At 41.1% G+C, this 12432-nt stretch overlaps 1 protein-coding gene across 3 annotated transcripts in view; it reads right to left on the bottom strand.

Moving 5' to 3' along the window:
* Nucleotides 1-12432, bottom strand: part of Stac (SH3 and cysteine rich domain) — a 141418-nt gene that overhangs the window by 17062 nt on the left and 111924 nt on the right. The window lies entirely within an intron of this gene.

A 12432-nucleotide genomic window follows, 5' to 3' on the forward strand; every position in this document is an offset into this window, starting at 1 on the left:
CATTTTCAATTCTCAGTTAATATCTATCTTGGTTGGGGATTCCGATATAACAGGCTTATAACACCTGAAGCATTAAACACAACTGGCATTTCAGTGTTCCGACAGTCACAGTTGTATGCCGAAGCTACAGAAAGCAAGGTGGCTGAAAAATCACTCTTTCCCAGGTGAGGGATTTAATTAAGCAGCAAGGTTGAAAATCAATGTGGAAAAATCTTCTAGGCTCCAGCAGATTTTATTTAACCCAGTAACCTAAGAAACTGTGTGTCAGTATCAAACATGATGACTTGGCTGCTGGTTTGGTAGCAATTGCAAATACATAATAAAGCTGAAGACTGGGGGAGGTACTGCTCCTGAGGGTGAAGGAAGAGACTGCTGAGCCTGTCCTTGGATTTTATAGTCTAGCTAGAGATTCTGTAATGGGCCCAGAAGTGAAGGGTCCAGAGTGCATGCCTCATGTTAACCATACGTTAGACTATGGCACTTACTGGAATAGAGGCTTTAAGTTTATAGAAATACCAGACATACTCCTGACAGTGTGAGATGGATTCTTGTTCTATAAAAAGCTCCACCAGTGTCAGAAAATTGCTTGGTGAGTGAGTATAGTTAAATGTACTCTTTTTTTTTTTTTTTTTTTGAAGGGAGGGTTACTAGGGATTGAACTCAGGAGTACTCAGCCATTGAGCCACATCCCCAGCCCTATTTTGTATTTTATTTGGAGACAAGGTCTCACAGCTTAGGGCCTGGCTTTTGCTGAGGCTGCCTTTGAACTCAGGATCCTCTCAGCCTTCTGAGCTGCTGAGATTACAGGCATGTGCCATGGTGTCTGGCCGCAACCATAATTCTTCATTTTTATTTTTCTGTTTGTTTACCTGATCATCCAACAAATATTTACAGAATGCAGATTCTGAAAGAGCCATTTTTACTAGGTGGCAGGTGAACTATGGTGAATAAAATCCTCATTGGAATGAATATTATGGATACTAAGTAAGTAAATAGTTAACAAAACATTTAATAAATATATAACTAATAATAAATGCATACTGTATATGCATGATCAATGCATACACAATTGTAAGTTGTCCCAGGGGCTATGAAGGAAATAAATAGGAGATAGCCATAAAGAATAAAAGTGGCCACCTACTGAGATTAGTCCAATAGTCTAAGCCTCTGGAGGAGACAGTTAATATGGCTCTTCACTGCAGGGAGGATCTTTCTCTGGGGCAACAACTGCTTAACATCTGAATGAGCAGACCTGTGGCTGTGGGATTTGTATCCTCCCTGCCTATCCAGGTACCACCTAACAATCTCAGCATTCTTTCCCACTGGCTGCACTCAGAATCCTTTCCACTCTGTAATACTTTTTTTTTTTTTTTTAATGTGTTGATCAGTTTTGAAGTCCTACAGGCTGGTTCATTCCCTTCTTAAGCAGCTGATTAAGTCCATACTCTTAGTCACTTCTCTTCCCAAGGCTCTCCCACTCTGGATCATTGTGCACCAGCTTTACCCACCTACTCTGGGGTCGGACCAGACAATAAGGGAAAGGCCTATGCTTTTGAGTGTATAAATTACTCAAATTAGCCCCTCTATAGGGAGCCCAAGCAAACCCCATGGCTTTCCATGCATAAGCTGCCCCTGCAGCTCCTGCTGGTTGTTTCCCTGACTCCCAGGCACAAGCCCCATGTGGCTTTTCTTGGCAGCCCTTCCCTCCTAATCCTTTCTTAACTTAGTTCTCTTCTGCCACGGTGCCATTGTGCTGTGTTGTGCCATCAAAGAACTAAATTAAAACATTGTGCCAAGCAGCTTTTCATAGAGAGGTGAGCCTTGCCAGGGGTCCCTGGGGAGCAGAGGTCTCTAATGCTTGCTATTCTCCTCTGCCTGGTTGTTCTGAGGATGGACATGGCAGACGGACATGGACACTGAAGAAACAGAATCCCTTTCCATGGAAAGATCCTTGATTCAGGTTATTACATTTAAGGTATGAGCAAAGTCCTTTTCTGGCCCAACAGTTATTCTCTTTCTTTTAGGTGACTTTGTGTTTCTGATCCATTCTATCTAGATTTTGTAATTTCATTCTTTATTTTCAAATTCTTAGGACTAATATGATGAGGCTTCAAATACTTAAGTTTTTTTTTTTTTCTCCTCTCTGTGCTTAATTCAATCAGAGCATTCTAAGTACAGGTCAAAGCTTTGCTTGCACAGCAACCCAAAATTATATACCCTGGACCCAAAGTCAGAATCATACACCATGACCAAAAGTATAATGCCATTCATAATGATAAAAGTATCAATTTTCTATTTTGTGAAAACAGATCAGATCACCACATGGGCTCTTCTCTTCAGCTTGCTTAGTAACATTTGTCATAGGCCCAGAGGAAGATGCTCAGGTTGGTTATATCACGATGTATGGGAAATGTTGAAATGGTTAAGGGAACCATGGGTTAGCAGGAATAGAAGCAAAACACCTAAAGCTAACTGTAGAATTATGGCTTCACACTGAGGAGAATATAGTTAATTGCGTGTGACCATGTGTATGCACATGCCAGATAGATGACTGTTCTCTGGGTTCATTTCTCAGCGGTCCCTCTGCATCTCTCCTTTCTCAATTTTCCACATGGGCACTGGGACCCATCTTTTCCATCACCAGATGAACTGGCTTTAGGGACTCCGCAGGTTGTGAGAGCACAGAGGGTGTGAACAGTACAGGCACAGCCTGGTTGGCTGCGTGGATCCAGATGTTGTATGGCTGGGAGCTCCTAGAGCTGAACTAAGCCCCCACTGCCCAGCCCTTTTCCATTCCCCATGCAGATTCCAGAAGTGGAAACACTGATACCCTCCTGCTTCCAAAGAACATCTTCTCCACTGTCTGACACAACTTGAGACCTCAGACTGGCTCTACTTGGAGAAGCACAAAGCAGCAAGATCTGGGATCTTCTTTGCTTTCTAAATGATTTGGAGGTACTGACTATTCAGGAATTCAGAGGAAGTGTGTCATTCCCTACTCTTCCATCTCTGCCTGTTTAGTCAAAGGAGATTATAGGATGGTCAAGTTCATATTTTTTCAGTGCCCATGATATTTTAGCACTGGAATTACAAAGATGAAAAGATTCTCTAAGCCTCAGTTTTCTTAACTCCGAGTGCAATATCATCAAAAAAATTTTTTGAAGACTAAATGCAGTAATATTTTGTACAGCACATTTAGATAAGTCCACAACAGATGGTGTCCATTATTGTCATTAAGTCATAATTACGGGCCTCAGGATTTTGATAATCTCAGAGGATAAGGATGTATAAGCTGGTAATTTATAGTGAGTCTCATCGGTGAATGAGAAACAAATAGTAGCAGGACAAAACCAAGCATGGAATTGATCCCTAACAAAAAAAAAAAAATCTCCAAACACACAAATGTGTTTGCATCTCAGCTATCTCATTTATATTTTTATGCTTATGTGCTATGCATAATAAATATGTTATGAACTATATTTACTTTGTGATGTTGCTATGTGGAAATCCTTGGCAATGTGAACGATATATGATAAAAATGCTGTTTTCCTCCCAAGTTTGTAATATTTCACTTCAAAATTAGATGATCTAGTGAGCATTGCCCTTTACAAAAAAAAAAAATATATTTATTTATTTATTTATTTGAGACAGACTCTTGCTATGTTTCTGAGGTTGGCCTTGAACTGGGATTCAGGCTAGGATTGCAGACTTGTACCACTGTGCCAGGCTGCACTACCTTTCAAGTGAGTGTTCCAGTATTTTTTTTTGTTAGGGGCAGTTGTTAAATGAGAGTCTTTGACTTTGACTTTAGTGGCTTCAGACCCTGGTCTGTGGTGTAATTCAGAGTTTTGGAAAAGCTTCTCCTTGTTTTCATGTCAACCCCTACCCTCTTACCCCTCCACTCTAGGTAGTGATCACAAGGGTATATCTGGGACCAGGAGCTGGACATAGTATTCCAGTTTGTAGGTGACTGATTGCAATGGTGACAAGCACATAACCTGGAGGGGGACCATGGTATTCGCTGAGTGAAGTGGGCATTTTTCATACAAGTAAACAGATTCTGAGAGACTCTTCTGCTTGGATTCAAGGTTTGAATCCACGATTAACTCTACTAAATCAAGCTTCCTCTGGTACTACTCGTGCCTTGCCAAAACTCATCAGAACTGCTCAATTTACACTGCAGGCCTTGTGGGCCGTCTTTAATAGGTCATACCCTTTCTCATTCATTAGACAAAAAGAATCTCAAATCAAGCTTACAGCAAGCATCATTGCTCAGCCCAAACAGATGTCCTAATGGGAAAAAGCATCAGGGCAAAACCAAGTTAATAGGAGCAAAAAAAGGAACTCAGTTAAATGGCTTCATTAATTTTAGAACTACTGCTTAAATTTTCACTGGACCCATTTCCAAATTTGTATTATCCTGGTCCAGATCTTTTACAGTTTGGGCACATGAGTAGAAGGTAACCAGTATGAACTTTGCAGTATGAATTTGTCTTAACGTTGATATTTGTAAGACTCTTTGCAACTTTCCCAAGTCCATAGGCCAGCAAGAGTATTCAGCTGAAGGACTATTTGGAAGGAATTTGGTAAATGTTCCTGAACTGTCATGGATCACGCTCTCCAGAACCTAATTGAGAGAGGCATTTGAGTGAGCGGGAGGCTGCTAACCACATTAGTGACATTCGGGAAGATCTGGGTTTCTTGACATAGAGCAGCAGCAGAACATAATATGCATCAGAGACTTTCCTCAAATAGCCTTAATTGCATTTTGATGTCCTGGTGACTGTGAAGATTATTTTTAAATCAAATTGATGCATTAGAATTACATTTAGCTTTAATTAAGTTGATGCATTTGCCAAGTAGTAATGTACTTAGAGAACGGGAACGAGACACCAACGGGGTGTTTTTCTGCCTTACTCTGTCTCAGGGGGCCTTACTTTCTTATTTTATGGAGGGTTTAGGAAAACTTGCAAGGTGAAGGACATTAGAATGTAAGTCATTGGCCAAAAATCAAACCCAGACCTGGGCACGGAGTATCAACAGAGAATCAGGAAACCTGCCTGAGTTCTGGTTTTGTGTCTGCCACTGGCCCACTGCATCTTTGGATCAGTCACAGTTGTTCTCAAATCTGGTAGACAATCAGAATCTAGGATAGCACTTAACCATGCAAGTGGGCTTTAACTCTGTAGGTCTAGGTGGAGCCTAGTAATATTTAAAATAATGATTTTAGTAATATTTCCAGGAGATTCTTATGGCCTTGTAGCTAGAGACTTTACCATGGTAACCAGAGTTTTCTCCTAGTCTTTGCTTTGGTAACTTCACAGTTTTGCTAAAAGAACTCAAGAGGATGCTGGGGGGAAAAACTGTGAAAGACTTTGCAATGGGCAGAAATATTATACTGCTCTGGTGACCTGTCTAATGTACCCTTTCAGGTTAATTTCTCCTCTTCCAATGCCTTTATTTTATATCTCATGAGAACTAGAGAAAACTGATAATAATGAAAATCATTCTTGTGCATAGAAATGCAAGTGAGTTGTGTCTGGTAGAATCTCATCAGTTATTATCCCACGAATGCTGACCAGCTTTGCATCTGCTTGTAAATCCACATCTGCATTCCTCATTGCCTGCAGATGTGTGATGCACTGAATTCTCCCTTGAACCAGGGATGGCGTCTTACCGGTTCTTTCATCATTTAATTAGTTAAATAGAAATTTGACATGTGTTCATTTTACGTTTGCATGAGAATCGTGATTTTATCTTAAGAATTTCTCCTTTAACAGAAGTGACATTTTATGAACAACCTACAGATCACAAGATTCCTGACCTTAACAACACTACTGTGAAAAGTCATGTGAGCGACCCAGTGGGATAAATTAATATACTGCCTAAATCCACTGACTAAAGAAGAATTGAGACAGGATGGATAAAGGGTCAACAATTCACCTCATATTTCAAATTAGCTAGTGGAGAAAGTTTTGGATATTATCAACATAAAGAAATAATAAATGTTTAAAGTGATATGCAATTACCCTGATCAGATCAATGATGTTTTATACACGTATTGAAGTATCACAGGGTATCCCCCAAATACATACAATTATGTGTCAATTAAAAAAATAGGTCTAACTCCTTACAAAAAAAAATTATTAACTTTTTCAGAAAGGAAATCTACCCCAAATGACATAAGATGGAAATTGTGGGTCAGAGAAAGACTCCCTGAGTTCCAACTCTGAACTTCCACTTTCTACCTGTGAGATCTTGGGCTCAGTTCTCCCACCTCACCTCCCAAAAGATTAAGAACCATAAACTGTCTCACTGGAAGATGAACGAAACAGCCAGGTGTCCATTCACTAAGCATCACCAAGTTCTAAGGCCGTCTTTCCAGAATCAAGACTGAAATGGAAATAGTTATCGAATAGACTCCTGCCCCTGCAATTGACTTCACCACTTTTTCTGGAATGGGGTGGGCATTTGATTCTCCTGTGGTACCTCTTCAAGTAATTCCTTGCTCTGAAGTTTAACCCACTGTTCCTTACCCTCTCCTCAAGGGAAAGGGGTTCACAGATACCATTGACCTCTCTTCTTCTGGAAGCCCAGTGCTGATGAGGCCTTCTTGCAGAGCCTTCCCTGAGCCTCCAAGCCTGCTTCAATGCCCCTCTGGGCACCTATCACTCCTTACAATACCTCCCACTGGATTATAACTTCTTGTCCTCTGCTGCTCCTGACCCTGTGACCCACTGGAGCTCTTTGAGAATGAATCCTGGAAACAGCCATACAAGGGTTAAAAACAATTTCAAGTTGTGCTTTGAGAAAAGTGGGAAGGGGTGAATTCAGGCTATCATATCTCCAGAGGTTCTTGCAAATATTAGCTAAGGAGACCCGTGATTGTCTGCTTTCATTGACTCATTCATGAAAAATGAGAGGCTGCTTCCAAGAGTCTGGAGATTCATAAATCTAAAACCTTATTTGGGGTTTAAAAGAAGATATGTTTTTCCTTGAACCCCCTACCCTCAATTTAGGTGTTCTAACTTGCACTGAAGGAGCAATTAATTTGTATCCTTTTTAGAATCTGCTAATATTGGGGAAGCAATTTCTGCTGTCAGCTCTATAAGCCTTCTTATCTTGTCCTTTTTCCCCATTATGAAAAATGGCCATTATCATATAAATCTGGGAAGAACTAATAAAAATGAAAATGACTTAGATGTGGAAAGTTGAAATGGATTCTTAGGAATAGGCATCTTATGGCACTAAAATATGCTTTTTAACCTTTCAATCCTCTATTTGCTCTCAATTGTTTGTTTCAGAATCCTTAAGATGTTTTAAGTGTTTGTATTTACTTGGAGTTATTTATGTCTGCTAATTATTTACATGAAATATCAACACGGCAAAGGAATAGGAGTTTTCCTTGTTGTTTGAAAGACAAGGTGCCTTGGTGAGAATAAGAAGTCCTGAATCTCTATTTGCAGCCTTCTGAATCCCCAAACAGTGAGGATATTGGGACTAGTTACTTGCAAACGCTGAAGGCAGGGTTTACTTTCACCAGAAAGCTAAGCATGGGTTATCAAGCAGTGTCTAATGATGCTTGTGTGTTTGTGTGTGTGCATGTATGAATACATGTGCATTTGTGTATGTACAAGTATGTGAATGTGTGTATGTATGTGAGAGTGTTGCTGAATTTGTGTGAATCAACTGTGATGGTGAGTGTGATTGGGAGAGTTTGTGCATATGTGAGTGCATTGCACACCTACACACCCAGATGGGCAGAAAAATGATTTGACTCAGTCGACGTGAATTCATGAGGTAGGGCATGACATCAGTGACGCCAGTGTCCATTGTGATGGGGTTCTCATCGATTATTATAATAGGATTCTCCAATTTATATTTCAAGTAGCATTTTAAAGAGCTTTGCTCATGAATTAAAGTGACAGTTCATAAAATGTAATTTTTAGGACTCTTCAGAAACTTGACAATAAGCCTTATAAAGGAAATTAAGCCTTAATTATCCATTACCTATCCAAGCCCATTATACCCCAATAGAAGGACTTGGGTAGCTTTTTAATATTCTCAGACCTGCATTCATTAACAATGGTCTCGAGACCCCATGAACAATGACATTATATCTTAGGTGTCAGTGGTAAACCTGCATACCTATAGCATGTCATTCCAGTAACTGCAAGACCTACTCAGGATAGTATCAGGAATCACACAGATTCCTTATTGCTGGACCAATTAGATAAAGACTCCCTGGCTGTGCTGGAAGCCCAGAGAGGGTGTTTCACTGTTTCCTCTGCCAAGTCTTTAGGGAAGTGTAAATGAGTTTATTTAAAAGACGGTGAAATAAAGATATACTGAAAACATGAAAATTATGAAGAGAAGTTATCTAAAATATACTGTGCATCTCATTTTATCCTGGGCATGAAATCCCACATTTTATCTATATGATCTTTTTTAACACCCAGTCTCCTAGGAAGGAGAACACAGGGCTCTGAGAGATTAAGATTTGCTCAAATTAATGCAAATACTAAGTATCAGAACTGGAAACCAGAGCCAGCCAATTTGACTCCAAGACATTGCCTTTTCCTGTCCCACCACCTTGCTATCTCCTACTCTAGACTGTGATGGTAGAAAAAGTAAATCACCATGATCAGCTCCAAAGGTTGGGGTGGGTAATGGTGCCCCAACAGCAAATAAATTTATGACTTTTATTTGGCACTGAAACTATAGAAAAGCAGATGGTGGGAAGCCTGTCTTGTGTATAGCACTTGGAGATTAAGTATGGACCTCAGCACTTTAAAGAGGGGCATTCACTGCCCTAAGAATTGGGGAGTAGCAACTGGCTCTACCTCTCCTATCCCAACTCTGAGTGCTTCAGTAAAGGCTCAGCAGGACATCTTCCTGATTCCCTTCAACCCTTTGATATTTATTGATGGACCATGGGTCCTTTGGGTCTCCCCTTCCACAATTTCTTCTTAAAACCTAATATTCACTGGGCTTAAGGACTGTCTCCTCCAGGAAACAGACCCTGGCTAATGCTTCTAGCTTGCTTTGCATCTCCATTAATGGTCCATTATATTACCCTGGACTCTATTTGCCTGCTAATTGGCCAGCATGAGTTCAGATCACTTCCATAATGCTTATTCACTCATCAAATATTTACTCTCAGCTAGGTTTCAAGAACAAACCATGCTCCAGGTTTTAAGGGTTAGTAATTACAGAATTGTTCTCATGGAGTTTACAGGAGAGCTAGAGATTACCCAAATAATTTCAGAAATATAAAAATACAAGTGGAGATAAGTGCTTTGAATGAAAAAAAAAAGTAGTGTCATAAAAGTAGGTTTTAGAGGAAACTAATTTAGTTTGAGTGTATCAGGAAGGGATGTACCAACAAGGTGAACTCTGAGCTGTGATCTAGCGGATGGATAATAGTCAAGGGGCACAGTGTGTAGGTGTGTGTTTGATGGAGGAGATGGTGGGTGGATATGAAGATGCAGGAAGGAAGAAGACGGAGGAAGAAAAGTTCCTTGGCAGGTGGTAGTGTTCTCTCTCCTTTTGAGGAAGAAAAAAAAAAAAAAGGTCAGTGTGAATGAGACTGAGAGGTCACCAGAGATGAGACTGGAGGTCTGGAAGTCCTATAATATTCTGTTTTTTTTTATGCAGAGGCAATGGGAGGACTTCGGAGAGTTTGGAACAAATACATGAGTGTCCTCAGAAGCCCTAACGCACCTTGTACCTCTTTTTCACAGGTCAGGAAGCAGAGGCTCAAATGACTTGTGTAACTTTTCCAGGTCTCATGGGTGACTACACAGCTGAGCAGGTGGCTTGGCTAGGACTTCAACCCAGGCCAATTGATGCCCACTCTTTCTATCTTCAAACATTCAGTGAACCCATGCTGCCATATTCTCTGCCCCTACTGCCCCCATTTCTTAATTCTGAAAAGAAAGCATCTACTTTTTGGAGAATTAAACAGAACTGGTTGGAATTAACATTTTAAAGTTTTCAGTGTACCAGAGGTTGTTATCTGAATCTTGTAAAGGTTCAGAAAGTCAGATCGTATGCCCTATTGTTTGAAAGAGGAGGGGCAGCAGTCTGAATCCACTTTGTCCAGATGAAACTTGGAACTGTGCGTACTATTGCCTAAGAATACTTTCCACCCCAAAGGCATGGTGGGTGGCTGGGGGCAGGTAAGACTGGAAACAGAGACCAGCTAGAATCTTCTACAGTAATCCAGGTGAGAGGTGAAGGTGGGGATGGATACTGTAAATTTTAGGCAGGGGTCAAGTAGAAATGGCTCATCAAATACATTTGGAGCGTGATGTTGGAGATGCCTCCTTGACTGGATTGTGACCTGGGCACATGGTGACATTATTTGCCCTTGGGAACAGGTTTGCAGGAGGGAGGGTAGAGCTGCTCTGTTCTATCCATTGCTGGGTAGGCAGGTGGGCAGGTGAGTCTGGAGGTCTGTGGAGAGGTCTGGACCCTTGGCCTTTGGTAGAAAGAACTTCCCTTATTATTGGGAAAATTTATAATGAGGGATTTATGCTGATTGGCTTTGCCATCTAGGTCTTCTTTGCCCTCTAGTTCAGATTCTATCATTTCCTGTACTCTCATCTCCTTTTTTTTTTTTTTCCTGAGAACCAGATCCAGCATGCTCCCCCAGATCAGAATGCAGGTGGATAAGACTGGTATTTTATTGAAAGGATTTTTCCCCTCATATGGTTTGAGGAGGAAAAAGATAATTCACAAAGCCCCAGTTCATTCAAGGAATTATACCAAATCCCCAAAGCATTGCCTTACACATTCTAAATCAAGTTCCTGGCTTTTAAAATGGAAACTTGTAATCTCAAGGAAAAAAAAAAGTGTGATTTATCCCTCCAATCTTGCAGTGCATGCAATGTAGACATTTCACTCCTGGGAATGAATAGTCCTGTTTGCCTTGAAGCAGACTGTAAACGTTTGAGTCGTGACCAGACAACTTGACTTTTAATGGCCTGCAACCAACTAAAATAAGCACACAAAGTTATGACCACCACTAGGAAGCCAGACATTCCTCAGTATCCCCAGTAACTTTTCTGTATTTCTCTGGAATTGCTTTTTTAAAATCTGATGACTTCAGAGTAATCTTCTACTATAAAACAGTGGGACCGGTACAACAGGGAGTGGTTAAATTTTAGGCACCCAAATGAATCTTGAGGCGCATTCAATATGCTCTACTTATTACAAAGCAAATATATGTCACTCTTGTGTCCATCTGCAGGTAGTAAGTGGTGGACCATTGGCGTAGCAAGGCACCATCTCAGTAGAATCCTAGGATGCTCCGCTCCAACGCATGGTCTTGTCATATGCCTGATGAATAGGGTGCAACTTGATACATGCCATCCCTTCCTCCTGCCCTGATGATGTCAGAACCGGTGGGGTAGTGTTTACAACTCTAGCCACGGAGCAACATGGGAATTTTACCCAATGATGGAGGAAATGCAGATACATAAGAACTTAATAGTCTGAACAGAACTAAGGAGTCAGTACTGTACTCTGTTCTGGAAAGGCTAGAGAACCACTTGGAAGCTGACTTCAAACTATAACTGAGGCAAAGTTAACCCTGGGGTATGAGCCAGGGGAAGTTGCTAGACTGAGGCAGGATATATCAATCAGCTACTGAGTCTCACCGCTTGCTGTACCCACCCTGAGGGCAGCTGAGCTGCAGAGCCTTGATGGCATAGGGGACCTAGAAAACAGGGTCTAATTGCTGTCCTTCAGTGACTCTCTCCTAATTTTACAGGGGCTTTGGAAAAAGTGGGAGATGGGCAGGGGACCATATGACACAGGTTTGAAGGGGTAGAATGTCAGCTAGCTCAGGGGAGGGGCCAGGCCTTCTGTGGCCATCTAAAGGGAGTGACGGGTTAATCTGACCTGCATGGTATTTGGACAAGCAGAGTCCGCCCCCAAATGAAAGCGTTCCCCATTGCTCTGGCAATTGGGTAGTTTTTAAGTACTAATTGATCTTTCTTTTTTAAAAAAATTTTTTCCCCTTTTTTGAGAAGAGGGAAGAATGAATCTCCAGGGGCTCACTTGACTAGAAAAGCAGCCTCTTCTATCCTGCTCTCATGTAGGAGAACACAGAGGCCTTCTCCTAAGATGACTCATGGTTGAGTGTCATGAATGAAGGAAAGAACAATGCCTTTTCCTGGAGATAGGCCAGTGAAAAGGCCCCATTATAAAAATTGTAATAACCACTGGGTGTCTATGTGCTTTTTTGAATTCAGCCTCACAACTCCCTTAAGAGGTTGAGGCCATGATTAATCTTTTATAAATAAAGAAATCAAAGTAATAAAATGTTTCTAAATTGCTGAAGGTCAAATAGTAAGTAGGATGTGAGCCCCACACTGACTCTAGATGGACCACCTCTGAAACACCAGGAACCTCAAGGTTTGGTAG

The sequence above is a fragment of the Ictidomys tridecemlineatus genome, chromosome 2 (assembly GCF_052094955.1).
Source record: "Ictidomys tridecemlineatus isolate mIctTri1 chromosome 2, mIctTri1.hap1, whole genome shotgun sequence".
Classification (NCBI taxonomy): domain Eukaryota; kingdom Metazoa; phylum Chordata; class Mammalia; order Rodentia; family Sciuridae; genus Ictidomys; species Ictidomys tridecemlineatus.